Source organism: Papio anubis, chromosome 16, assembly GCF_008728515.1.
Source record: "Papio anubis isolate 15944 chromosome 16, Panubis1.0, whole genome shotgun sequence".
Taxonomy (NCBI): Eukaryota; Metazoa; Chordata; class Mammalia; order Primates; family Cercopithecidae; genus Papio; species Papio anubis.
In genome coordinates this window covers 24,127,864-24,141,600 of record NC_044991.1, presented here as the reverse complement: position 1 = coordinate 24,141,600, position 13,737 = coordinate 24,127,864, and the positions used below count along the sequence as shown (strand labels likewise).

The following is a 13,737-nucleotide window of genomic DNA, read 5'->3' as shown; positions in this document are numbered from 1 at the left end:
AAGGGCTCTTGGAGAACATCGGAAAAAAAAAAAAACAATGTGGCCAGGCGTGATGGCTCACACCTGTAATCCCAGCACTTTGGGAGGCCAAGGCAAGCGGATCACAAGGTTAGGAGTTCAAGACCAATGTGGTGAAACCCCATGTCTACTAAAAATACAAAAATTAGTCGGGCATGGTGGCGGGTGCCTGTAGTCCCAGCTACTCAGGAGGCTGAGGCAGAATCACTTGAACATGAGAGATGGAGGCTGCAGTGAGCCGAGATTGCACTGCGGCACTCCAGCTTAGGAGACAGAGCAAGACTGTGTCTCAAAAAAAAAAAAAGCTGGGTGTGGTGACTCATGCCTGTAATCTCAGCACTTTGGGAGGCTGAGGCGGCTAGATGGCCTGAGGTCAGGAGTTCGAGACCAGCCTGGCCAACATGGTAAAACTCGTCTCTACTAAAAATATAAAAATTAGCTGGGCGTGGTGGCATGTGCCTGTAATCCCAGCTACTTGGGAGGCTGAGGCAGGAGAATAGCTTGAACCCAGGAGGCGGAGGCTGCAAGGAGCTGAGATCATGCCACTGCACTTCAGCCTGGGTGACAAGAGCAAGACTTTGTTTCCAAAAAAAAAAAAAAAAATGTTTTTAAAACAATGAAACTGCTTATTCAAGTGGTACCAGGCAGGCCTGAGGCATCCTCAGATCCCCTGAAGAGCCACACGTATGTGACAATGGGGAGTGGGGGGAACCACAATGACCAGGAGAGCCCAGGCCACCTACGGGGCAGCTTCAGGCCACTCCAGTTTGGCCTAAGCTCCTGGATTTCCAAGAGAAATGAGAAATCAGAATTTTTCTCTAGCAATGTTTGAACGTTGACTCAGTTTTAAAAACACACACATAGCACGGGAGCTCAAGAAAAAACATGCAGCAGGGTGAACTCACCCATTTAACATGTAGGGAAACTGCGGCTCAGAGAGGGGAAGCTCCTTGCCCAATGTCACACAGCAATTTGGAGGAAGAGTTGGGACTTGGCTGCTTCCATGCTCTGCTGTGCATGAGTGTGTGGGAGTGGGAGGAACAGAGTGAGTAGGGAGGAGTGGGCGGGAATCTGGACTTTACAGGCCAAGAGTCCTGCATGTTCTGTCCATCAGGGAAGGAGTGTGGGATGGAAAGTGGATCAATATTTATTCAGAATAGTTATAACAACACCTGATATTTTCTGTGTATTTTCTATGTGCTAGGCCTTTAGATGGAATATCAAGGAGAGGTAAGAATGAGAATTCAGAGTGCAGAGTCTGGGCTGGGTGTGGTGGCTCATGCCCGTAACCCCAGCACTTGAGAGGCCAAGGTGGGATGATCGCTTGAGCCCAGAAGTTCAAGGTTATAGTGAGCTATGATTGAGCCACTGCACTCCAGCCTAGGTAACAGAGCAAGACCCTGTCTCAAAAAAAAAGAGAGACTCTGGATCCAAATCGTATGTCTCCCACTTCCTAGCTGGGTGACCTTGTGCAAATTACTTCACCTCTCTGCACCTCAGCCTGTTCACCTCATATGGCTGCTGCGGGAATTAAATGAGTTAAAGCACACTGAGTGCCTAGAACAGTGTCTGGCACCTAGCAAGCCCCGTTGATATTGGCTGTATTTATAATTGCTGTCTTTTGACAGATGGAGGAACTAAGGTTCACAAAGGAACATGTTCAAAATTCCAAAGAGCCTGTTTAACCCCAGGGCCTCAGCTTTTGCCTAGTACCAGGGTAAGTGCTTTACCACCATTCCCTTCCATCCAACACCCCTGGGAGACAGGTCCTACTGTATTCAGCAGATGAGAAAACCAAAGCATAGGGAAACAGCCAACAGCCCCAGAAAGATGTGGAGCACCCGGATTCTAATACAGGCCAGTGCCCCTAGCTCCCTATCACATTGCCTGCTTTCTGGGCTGCTTGCCTGCTTTCTGGCTGCAGAAGCCCGGGTCAAAAGTCTTACTGATACAAAAAGTCTCTCGGCAGATGGGCTGGCTGCCTGCCATCTGAGCACATAGCATAAGAAGTTTCTCCCTGGGCCATCAGCCCCAGACGTTCCCTAGGGCCTGTGGGCACTGCCCTCTGAGGTCCTTCCCTGCAATTTCTGGGGCTTGGCCAAGATCTCAGGCAGCTCTGAATGAATCATTCCCACAAATCCTCCCCTGGCTGCAGTCCAGGGTGGGGGAGACCTAAGAAGTGACAGGCGAGGGGACAGTCATCCCAGACCTCTGGAGGGGCCCTAGACAGTGTACACACAGGTCCTCAAAGAGCAAAGGGACTTGCAAGCAATAGGAATAGGCAGCAAGTCGGGGAGCAGGAGCTGCTGCTACCCAGAGAAGCTTCCCTGGTGCCACATGGGGCATCAAAGCCACACAAGCCACACTCATGTTTCCAAAAAGGTACATTCTGGTCACCAACCCCAGGCTGTGAAGCTATATCTGACCTGCCACTCTTGCTACAAATACACCCACAAAGTTACATCAATAATACATTTCAAAAGCCTAACCGATCCCAAGGTGCCACCACATCTTAGTTCTGAATGGTCTATGCCCATTCCTCAGTAGGGTACACTGAGACCCAGAGAGGGGCAGTTCCTTGCCCTGGGAGCCTTCCCACCCCGTCTCCATGTCCCCAGGCTGCTTTCTTTTCCTGTCTTTTTAAAAAAAATTTAATTGATTTTTGTGTACTGACCTAATACCCTACAATCCTGCCCTGTCACCCAGGCCAGAGTGCAGTGGTGCAATCTCAGCTCACTACAACCTCTGCTCAAGCGATCCTTCCACCTCGGCCTCCTGACCATCTGGGAATACAGGTGCGCACCACCATGCCTGGCTAATTTTTGTATTTTTTGTAGAGATGGAGTTTCATTACATTATTCAGGCTAGTCTCAAACTCCTAGGCTCAACCAATCCACCCACCTCAGCCTCCAAAAGTGCTGGGATTCTAAGCATGAGCCATGCACCCGGCCTAGGCTGCTTTCTTAAGGCACAGGAATTCAGGATTTTAAAAGGACAAGGAACAGCAAGTATGCAAAAAAGAATAAAATCATGAGGTGCCAGATACAGAGGCTGGGAGGCGTGGTCTTAACGCCATTCCCAAACAGCAGCTGTCCCAGATGAACCAAGTTGTCAGGAAACTGGAACATGCAGATAAGTGCTGGTTTAAGTTCCTGAACTAGCAGAGTACAGGTTCGAGCTGGGGTGAACTAACTACCTTCAAGGAACTCTTCCTCTGTGAAAATGCTGGGTTCTGACCTGAGTTCTTCCGGTGCAGCCTCTTGCTGAAGCAAAGAGCGTGAAGGAAGAAACACAGGGTCCTAGAAGTGGGGAAGATGCTGAGAGGAGGGGGAAGATGTCTGTATGTGCAGAATATTCACAGATGAAGCGTCTGTAACTCAGGACTGCTCATTTCAGGCCTGGGGGGTGGCCCCTCTTGAGATAAGCAGCAACTCACATAGGACACTCTTGTGGCCATCCAGAGAGGTCACCTTCAGAGTGGCGTGGGGGGGTCCAGTAGAGTGTGAGCAGGACCAGACTTAATTTGGGGGTCAAGGGACAAGTCTTCCCCTTCAGTTATAGTCTAGGAGAGCCATGGAGGGTCTCCCTGGCCTCCACAAAGCCTCAGCTGGCAAAGGGGCTCCAGGCTGCCCTGGGGTGGGAAGATCCGAGCAGCTTCCACCTTCCTTTCACCCCTCCTAATACTGTGTGCCAGCTCCTGGGGTGGGCTCTGTAAGCCACTGGGTCCTACACTGCCTCCCCTTGCTTCAGTATTTTCACAGTCTTGCTCTGTCACTCAGGCCAGAGTGCAGTGGTGTGATTGATCTTGGCTCACCGCAACCTCCACCTCCCGGGTTCAAGGGATTCCCCTGCCTCAGCCTCCCAAGTAGCTGGGATTACAGGCGCGCGCCACTACACCTGACTAATTTTTGTATTTTTAGCAGAGACGGGGTTTCACCATGTTGGATAGGCTGCTCTCGAACTCCTGACTTCAGGTGATTTGCCCGCCTGGGTTCCCAAAGTGCTGGGATTACAGGCGTGAGCCTCCGCACCTGGCCTGAAAATAGTTTGTAATTAACACATCAAAGCCAGTGATTTCAAGGGTTATGACTGCCGCAGGGAACACTAAACGTATTTAAGATTACTGGAACCCTCATACACTGGTGGTGGGAATATAAAATGGTATAGCTGTTCTGGAAAAACAGTCTGGCAGGTCCTCAACAGGTTAAACCTGGGTGCGGTGGCTCACACCTATAATCCCAGCACTTTGGGAGCCTGAGGTAGGAGGATCGCTTGAGACCAGGAGTTCGAGGCCAACCTGGGCAACATAGTGGGACCCCCTATCTCTACAAAATAAATAAATAAATAAGTTTAAAATAATTTTAAAGGTGAAACCTAAAGTTACCTTATGACCCAACCATTCCACTCCTAGAAATATACCTGAGAGAACTGAAAATGTGCATACAAAGACCTATACATGAATGTTCATGGTATTATTCATCACAGTCAAAAATTAGAAACAACCCAAACATCCATCAACTGACAAATGGACAGAATGTAGTATATCCACATAATAGAATATTATTCAGCCACAAAAAGGAATGAAGTACTGATACATGCATTCTCTGAAGTGAAAAGCATCAGATACAAAAGGCTACCTAGTATATGATTGCATTTATATGAAATGTCCAGCACAGGCAAATTCACAGAGAATTTGAGAGTGAGTAAGTGGTTGCCCAGGGATAGGGGAAGAAAGGATTGGGGAGTGACCATGAAACAGCATTTCTTTTGGGCATGACAAAAATGTTTTAAAATTAGACAGTGGTGATGGCTGCGCAACTCTGAACATCCTAAAAACTACGGAAACATATAATTTAAAAGGGTGAATTGTACGGTATGTGAACTGTATTTCAACAAAGCTGTTATAAAAAGTTTGCACGAGATTTTTAAAAATCAGGTGATACAAAGATATATATTAAGTAAATAATAATACAATTGGGGTTCAGTGGGGTGGGAGGATTCAGAAATGATGCAACAATTCCTTTAGGACAATGACATAAACCCAGTTTTACAGTTATGGAAACTGAGGCTAAATCGGAAGGAAAATGGGTCGCCCGGGCCACATCACTACTAAATCCAGGTGTGAGTCACAGATCTGTTCAAATCCAGACGACTACCCTCGCCATCAGACCACCCTGCTGAGGTGATAGGGTTATCAGATGGAGGCTAGGGAGAGGTGTCCACCCACAGCCCAGTCCGGCAGACAGACATGCAAGGGAATGTCTGTTGGGAAGTGAGAAAAAGGGCTGGCTACTTCTGTGGGGTTCAAAACAGGAAGCACCCAACAATACCAGGAGAATGCCAGGGAAGGCTTCCCGGAGGAGGTGCTGCTTGAGGGGGCTTCTGTAGGATAAGTAGGAGTTCACCAACCCGCCTCCTCAATATCCCCATAGGACATTAAGTCAGGAGGCCTGTGAGTGAGTTTCAGCTCTGCCACATCCTAGCTGTGGGTCCTAGGGACACGGGCAGGTGACCTCTCCAAGCCTCAGTCTCCCCATCTGTAAAAGGGGAAGGTGGCAAGATGTTAGGCACGGTGCTTTCTAATGACGGTGCTGAAGTGGATGGTTCTTTCCCCAGGGAACGGGCCTTTAAGTGGGAATGCCAGACCTCGACCTCTGTCCCACCTAACAACGACTCTGCCAGGTGGGGCGTGCTCAGCCTCTGAGCCCACGCTCCCCGTCCCCCGCTACCCCTCCCAGTCCCGGCTTTCCGGGCACCTCCCATCCAGCTCACTCTGAGAAGCATAGGTTACGGAGGGAGGTTGGGAGCGGGGGTGGGATCCTCAGGTCAAATTCCTCTCCGCTCCTCACCAGTGACCTCCAAGTTCACTAGGGCTCCCCAACCCCGTGCTCCCAGCGCCCACCTCCCCAGCCGACGATTTCCGCCCCCAACGCCTCCACTTCTGACGCTCCGCGCAACTCCACGGCTGCTGCAAGTTAACTTCCACGCGCCCCGGCGCCCGCCTGGGGGTCCCCGCGCGCCTGGGCGGGGTTGGAGACTCCGAAGGCGGGGACGCGCCGCCCTCCCCGCCAGGTCCCCCCCAACAGACGCTGAGCGTCTCCCAGGCGCTGGGTCCGAAGCGGGAAGCGCGGTAACGGGGGCCCGGTGGGTGCCGCACCCCGCGGAAAGCGCTCGGCACGCCGAGCGGGTGCGGATCCCAGAACCGCCCGCCCGCGCCGCCTGCCTGCCTCCCAGATCCCAGCTCCCAGCCCCGGAGCCCGAGCAGTCGCGCCGGGCCCGGAGGCAGCCGCCAGGACGGAGGGTTGCCAGGCGCCCGAGGCCGACCCGCACGGCCCTGAGCCCGCGCCCCCGGCTGCAGCCCCAGGCCCCCCGCTCCGCCGCCCCAGGGCCACCTACCGTGGCGAGGCGCTGCCAGGCAGCCCCGCGCACCCAGCGACTCCGGGCTCTCCAGCCGCCCCGGCCGGGGAAGGGGGAGGCGCCCGCGCGGGGGCGGGGCCGCGGCGACGTGACGTACGGGGGCGGGCCCGAGACGCGGCCCCGCCCCGCCCCGTCCCCTCCACTGCGTCTCGGGACCGCGAGGTAAGCAGAGGCTGGCTGGGGAGTTTCCCGGAGGCTCGCCCCGGGAGCTCGGCCCCGCCGCCCTGGAAGCCCCTGTCTGCCCCCTGGCTTACCCCTAGGACGGGCAGCTCACCACTTCTCCCGGACAGTTCTATTTAAGAGAAGTTCCTTTCTGCCGGTAAGCAATGAAGTGGAATGACCACCAAAAAGTGGTATAAGAAAAGAAAAGTAGACCCGCAGCGGCGTGTATTTGTGCTACTGTTTGTGTAAAACACAGAAAAAATAAAGTAGTGGTCTGATGTATATTCATACACACCAGTGATTTTGGAGGAGGTTTTTGTGGAAATACCACATTCTATCCATTTATCAGGGATTTTGCCCTGACATCCCTCCACCACCACGACATTTGGCAATCTCTGAAGACATTTTTGGTTGTCCTAACTGGGGACGTGGAGAGGCGCTACTGGCATCTAGTGAGTAGAGTCCTGGGATGCTGCTAAACATCCTGCAGTGCATAGGACACCCTTTCCACCCCCGGCCTGCCACTACCCCAACAACAACAACAACAAAAAACACCAAAACATGCCGAATAGCGTAAAGGTTGTGAAACCCTGATATACACAAATGAAGTAAAACTCCTGACTGATAAATCTCAGCACAGTCTAAGTTATGTAACCTTTCAGTGCTTCTGCTTCTTCATGTGTAAAATTGGAAAAATAATAGACCTATCTATGCATCATATGCTTGTGCATTGAATACCTGAAGAAAATGTAGGGTAGGCATGCAGGCTTACTTTTCACTGTGAACTTTAGTTCTTTGTTCTCTTTTAACTTTCTATTTGCCATATGTATATATTATCTGTTTAAAATAAATTTCTGGGCCAGGCGCGGTGGCTCACACCTGTAATTCCAGCACTTTGGGAGGCGAGGTGGGCGGATCACTTGAGGCTAGGAGTTCAAGACTAGCCTGGCCAACATGGCGAAACCCTGTCTTTACTAGAAATACAAAAATTAGCCAGGTGTGGTGGTACACGCCTGTAGTCCCAGCTACTCAGGAGGCTGAGAAAGGAGAATCGCTTGAACCTGGGAGACAAGGGTTGCAGTGAGCTGAGAGTGCACTGCACTCTAGCTTGGGCAACAACAACAACAAAAAAAGTAATCCCAGCACTTTCGGAGACTGAGGCGGGTGGATCACCAAGTCAGGAATTCAAGACCAGCCTGACCAATATGGTGAAACCCCGTCTCTACTAAAAATACAAAAATTAGCCAGGCATGGTGGCGTGTACCTCAGCTACTCAGGAGGCTGAGGCAGGAGAATCACTTGAACCCAGGAGGCAGAGGTTGCAGTGAGCCAAGATGGCACCACTGCACTCCAGCCTGGGTGACCGAGCGAGACTCGGTCTCAAAAAAAAAAAGAAAAGAAAAAATGAGCGGGGCATGGTGTTGCTCACCTGTAATTCCCCCTACTTGGGAGGCTAAGACATGAGAATCACTCGAACCCAGGAGGCAGAGGTTACAGTGAGTGTAGATCGCACCACTGCACTCCATCCTGGGTGACTACACACACACACACACACAGAAACTAAGGCACACAGATATTAAGTAATTTGCACATGGCCAGCCATGTGTTCATTCATTGGTCATTCATTAATTCATTCATGTGTCCGATAAATAGTGCCTACCATACGGAAAATGCTGGGACTGGTAATGCTGCCTCCATGGAGCCAGCCATGACTGGTCTGGAAACAATACAACAATATTACATAGTGTTTATTGCGTGCATGTTAGAGACTTCATATGACTGATCTGATAGGCACATAGATTAAACACCAGCAGCATGTTTTATAATGTCCTTTTGTGGATGAACAAAATGGAGATCAGAGGAAGAGGTCTGAATGGAGGCATTCGTTTAATAACATTCTAGCAATGGCATTTCCTGAGCTCTTTGTGCTAGGCACAGATTCAGCAGCTAACAGGGCGACAAGGGTCCTGTGTCCAAGCTGGGGAGGCTAGATCCTTTGACAAGCCTCCACAGTAAAGTGAGCACCTGTAACTGATGAGGCAGGAGCAACAGAGATTAACCTGGTCCAGGGAGGGAGGGCCGGGGGTGTGTATACATGCCAGAGGCTTGGGTGGGGATGCTTGGAACAGTGCACCAGCAGGTGCAAAGGCCTAGCAGGAAGGAGGCGAGTGTGGGGCCTTGCATGAAATGCAGAGTGGACAGGATGTGGTGGAGGTGAGAGAAGAGATCAGAGGTGTCTGCAGGGCTGGATGCTGCAGAGCTCTGTGGGCCGTGGGGAGGAGTTGGGGCTTTTCTCTTGCGGTGATGGAGAGACAGGGAAGGTATTCGGCAAGGGAAGGGCATGGTGAGCCTGACTTTCTGCAGAGATCCATCTGGCTGCTGCATGAAGAAGAAACAGGCAGAAACTGGTTTGGAGGGTGTTGAAATAATTCAGGAACCCAGAGAGGGGATGTGGGCATGGAGGGGGCGTTTTGGTTCCAGAGATGTTTGGAAGACAGAATTGGCAGATCTCAGTTGAGAGGCTAAGGAGAAGGATCAGAATGATCGCCTTGTTGTCTAGGTTGGGGCTTCTTCTCTCAGCACCCCTAGCTCAGTGAACCCTCCCAGGTCTCAATCTGTCTGTCACCTCCTTGAGGAAGGCTAACTGCCCCTCAGGACATCCTGGTGAACCAGACACCAGACCATGCAGCCCAGGAATTTGATGTGACTTTGAAGGCAGGCAGAATAATTCATTCCTTCTGTCTGCATCTTCAGCCGGGAACACCTAGAGCAGATACCTCTTCTGTCTTCCTCCCCAACCTATCTTCCCAGCATCTAGGCAAAACCCAGTACTTAAGAGGTCTTCAGTCAATATTTGTCAAAAGCAGGAAGCATAGATGTAGCATAACACACATTGATCCAAAAATTCCTTCCAGCTCTGACATTCAAGAAGATGATGTTGATGCTATATCAGTAATTACACTTTAGGCCAGGCTCAATGGCTCACTCCTGTAATCCCAGCACTTTGGGAGGCTGAAAAGGGAGGATAGCTTAAACCCAGGAGATCGAGACCAGCCTGGGTAACATGGTGAGACTTTGTCTCTACTTTTTTTTTTTTTAATTAAAAAAATTTTTAAACACTTAATTTAATTTAATTTAATTTAATTTTTTTTTTAAGACAGAGTCTCACTCTATTGCCCAGGCTGGAGTACAGTGGTGTGATCTCGGCTCACTGCAACCTCTGCCTCCTGGATCCAAGCAATCCTCCTGTTTCAGCCTATTGAGTATCTAGGATTACAAGCATATGCCAATATGCCCGGCTAATTTTTGTATTTTGAGTAGAGATGGGATTTCTTCATGTGGGCCAGGCTGGTCTCCAACTCCTGACCTCAAGTGATCCACCTGCCTTGGGCTCCCAAAGTGCTGGGATTACAGGTGTGAGCCACTGTGCCCAGCCACAGAAAACACTTTATTCAGGTGCTTGCTATGTGCTAAACACCTTATAATTATTATATTCAAGATGATCATTTACCCTTTCCAATCTTTTGGTGTTTTATTATCATTACTCCCGTTTTACAGATGTGGAAACAGAGGCTCCATCAGGTAATTTGATTTGGCCAAGGATAATAGCTGGTAATTGTCAGAGCTGGAATGCAAACTCAGGTCTCTCTCACCCTTTCTAGTATACCGGTAGAAGGCAGTGGCTCGGCAGTGGGCAGGAAGTAAAGGTAAGTGGGCAGGTTTTCTTCTCCTCCTGGAAGGGTGTAATATTATTGTTCTAGCTGGGGATCCAGGCTTTACAAAGCATTCAGTGATCCTGAGTACCTGACCCAGACGATTGGCTGTCGTGGCAGTGTGGCTCTAACAAGGCTTATCTCTTTAGAACCTCCGCAGGGCACCCTAGAACCATGTCTTTTCCCCAGAGCCCAGTTGCTGTGTATCTATCAGCATCGCATGCTGGCACAAAAGCATTCAATGCTGCTGGGTGATCCTCCTGCCTCCACGCCACATATACACACTGCCGGCGTTGGGCTTATGCTCCAATGTCTAAAAGATTGTGGGTTGCCTCTTGTCGACGAGAATGAGAGCTGCTCTCTTGGGCCTTTCCGAAGGCCCAAGACTCAAAGATTCACAGGCTGGGATCTATCTAGCCTTGAAACAATATGAAGTCCCCAATTTCCCCAGGCATTGTATTTTAAAGCCAGTGTTTAGGGACGCTCCTGCTTGAACCTGTGAGGTGGAGGTTGTGGTGGGCTGAGATCACATCACTGCATTCCAGCTGGGCAATAGAGCCAGACTCTAGCTAAAAAACAAAAAACAAAAGCAAAAACAAACAAACAAACAAAAAGCTAGCATTTAGAGCCAAACCCATGCAGTCAAAATTGCCTTGGAGAAGCCCCCAAACAGGCTGAAGGCAACATAGCCCCTTGGGAAGTCCAGCCTCTCTGGTTTCTGTCAATATTGGACGTGGACTCATCATCATTTCTTGGGTGGAGCACCTGATGAAATGAAACCTTAGTTTTGGTTTGAAGGCAAAAGTGTGGCTTATCTTTAAGCTCTGAAATTCTGCTCCAGGTGGTGAGATGCTCATGTTTTGAGAGATATGTTGAAACTAGGACCCACAGAAGGAACACCAGGTTTATGGTTCATAAGTCACACTCGCTCTCAGCCTTACTACATGTTATTTTCTTTAACTTGCTTCTTTTAGTCTTTATTCTTTATTTTTTGTTTATAATTTTATATGTCCTCCATTGTTATTACAAGGCATTTTGTTTATTAGTAAATTAATTAGCAAAACAATACATTAAATATAAAATGACTTTAATTGTTATTTTCTTCTAGTGTTTATTTTGCCAAGCGTACATATCTTGTTTCAGTGATGCTAATATGCACATTTTAAAGTGCCTGTGAGGCCAGGTGCAGTGGTTTACGCCTGTAATCCCAGCATTTTGGGAGGCCGAGGCAGGAGGATCACCTAAGGTTGGGAGTTCGAGACCAGCCTGACCAACATGGAGAAACCCCGTCTCTACTAAAAATATAAAAAATTAGCCAGACATGGTGGTGCATGCCTGTAATCCCAGCTACTCAGGAGACTGAGGCAGGAGAATCGCTTGAACCTAGGAGGTGGAGGTTGCAGTGAGCCGAGATCAGGCCATTTCACTCTAGCCTGGGCAACAAGAGTGAAACTCCGCCTCAAAAAAAAAAAAAAAAAAAAAAGCTTGCGAGATGAAAGTGATCCAGAAGATCTGGACTCTGTGTTTTGTTTTTAATGTTTTTGTAGATACAGGGTCTCCCTGTGTTGCCCAGGCTGGTCTCGAATTCCTGGGCTCAAGTAATCCTCCCACCTCAGCCTCCCAAAGTGCTGGGATTGCAGGCGTGACCCACCGTGTATGGCCTTGTTTTTGTTTTTAGAGACAGGGTCTTGCTCTGTTCCCCAGACTGGAGTGTGGTGGCATATTCATAGCTCACTGCCGCCTGGAACTGCTGGGCTCAAGGGATCCTCCTGCCTCAGCCTCCATAGTAGCTGGGACTACAGGCATGCACCACTGCACCCAGCTTATTTTTTATTTTTTGTGGAGATAAGGTCTCACTGTCTTGCCCAGGCTGATCTCAAATTCCTGGGCTCAAGTGATCCTCCCACCTTAGCCTTCCAAAATGCTGGGATTATAGGTATAAGCCACCATGCCAGACCAGAATCTGGACTATAAATGCAAAGAGATTTTATTTTATTTTATTTTTGGGATAGAATCTTGTTCTATAGCCCAAGCTGACATGCAGTGGCATGATCTCACTGCAACCTCTGCCTTCTGGGTTGAAGCTATTCTCCTGCCTCAGCCTCCAGAGCAACTGGGATTACAGGTGCGCACCACCATGCCTGGCTAATTTTTTTGTATTTTTAATAGAGGTGGGGCTTCACCATGTTGGCCAGGCTGGTCTCAAACTCCTGACCTCAAGTGATCCACCTGCCTCGGGCTCCCAAAGTGCTGGGATTATAGGCATGAGCCACTACGCCTGGCCACAAAGAGGTTTTAGAACTGACTTAACTGATGGACTTCTAGCATGTTTACCTTTTATAGGACTTATCAGATTGATACCCAGAAAAATATCTGTTATGTCTAAATAAGTTGAAAATAATTCTTTCAATAAGTATAAAAATTCTGAGTGACCAGAAAACAATTGTGTTATATTTTGATCAGTAGTATTTCTCTTTTTCCTCCTGGAATTATAAAATCATAGTGCATCTTACCAACAATAGGACCTTGAAGGTGAAGAACTATAGAAGTTAATTTCAGGGGGCTCATATGATTGTGAAGCTGGACTCCACTGCAGTCGAATTTTAGAGCTTTACTCACAGACCTTAAGAACTTAGAATGAGAATCCATGTGGCTTGGCTTTGGAATCAGAGAATCACAGAAGCTTGGAGATAAATTATCAGAACCTTAGAGAGTCATGAAACTTTGGAACCTCAGAATCTCGGGGCTGGATGGATATTTGAGCTGTCGTTTTATAGAAGGGAAAAACAAGTCCCAGGGAATGGAAGCAATTTGCCTAGTTCTTTCCAACTTCTAACAGTACAGCAGGGTTAATACCCTTATATTCCTGATTTCTGTCCAGGAATCCTGGTCCGCAGACAGCCCTGTCTTCTAGTCCAAGATACTGGCCAAGAGTGTGGAGGTGGGGAGAATGAAAGCGAGACGAGGAAAGGTGAGTGAGACCTGTGCAAGATTATGTGAGATGGTGTCTCAGCTTTGAAGCTCACCAAAACCACAGGGTGGGGTGTCACGAGGCCCTATCTTTCTTGCCAGCTTTATCTCCTGACGTGCGAGTGTATCGGTCCCACCCTGTGCTTCTGCCCACACAACCACCAAGCTAATGTTCCAACCTCAATAAGCTTCACTGGGGCCCACCACAACTCTCTCAACCTCTATGCCTGTGTTCATGGTGCTCCAGGGCTGCCAAGTACAGCTGTGCACGTTGTGCACAACACAAGGGTATCACATTCGCATGGTACACATCCCAGATTTATACCAATAATTTCTAGCAGATGGCAGCAAAATGTCTTGAGGAAGAGGCATCTTTTTATCATTTGCACAAAGGTGCCATATGGGGTAGCGGGGACACTGCTGTTTACTCTGCCTGGAATATCATCTCCCCTGTTCT

General features: G+C 49.1%; 2 protein-coding genes across 10 annotated transcripts in view; one reads left to right on the top strand and one right to left on the bottom strand.

Annotated features, from left to right (window-relative positions):
• The window catches only part of TPST2 (tyrosylprotein sulfotransferase 2), a 63,314-nt gene extending 56,811 nt beyond the window's left edge, over nucleotides 1–6,503 (bottom strand). For 4 of the 6 annotated variants that reach the window (XM_031656387.1, XM_031656390.1, XM_031656388.1 and 1 more), the window contains exon 1: nucleotides 6,415–6,503. The gene's annotated coding sequence lies outside the window, so the exon portion shown is untranslated. The remainder of the gene's footprint in view (nucleotides 1–6,414) is intronic. The other 2 variants (XM_031656391.1, XM_021921424.2) reach the window with 1 other exon arrangement.
• Nucleotides 6,504–6,603: 100 nt separating this feature from the next.
• Nucleotides 6,604–13,737, top strand: part of CRYBA4 (crystallin beta A4) — a 39,068-nt gene continuing 31,934 nt past the window's right edge. The window contains exons 1-4 of one of the 4 annotated variants that reach the window (XM_031656395.1): nucleotides 6,604–6,754; nucleotides 10,156–10,179; nucleotides 10,260–10,304; nucleotides 13,192–13,281. The gene's annotated coding sequence lies outside the window, so the exon portion shown is untranslated. Of the gene's footprint in view, nucleotides 6,755–10,155; nucleotides 10,305–12,517; nucleotides 13,282–13,737 lie in introns of those variants that run through there. The other 3 variants (XM_031656393.1, XM_009216986.4, XM_009216987.4) reach the window with 3 other exon arrangements.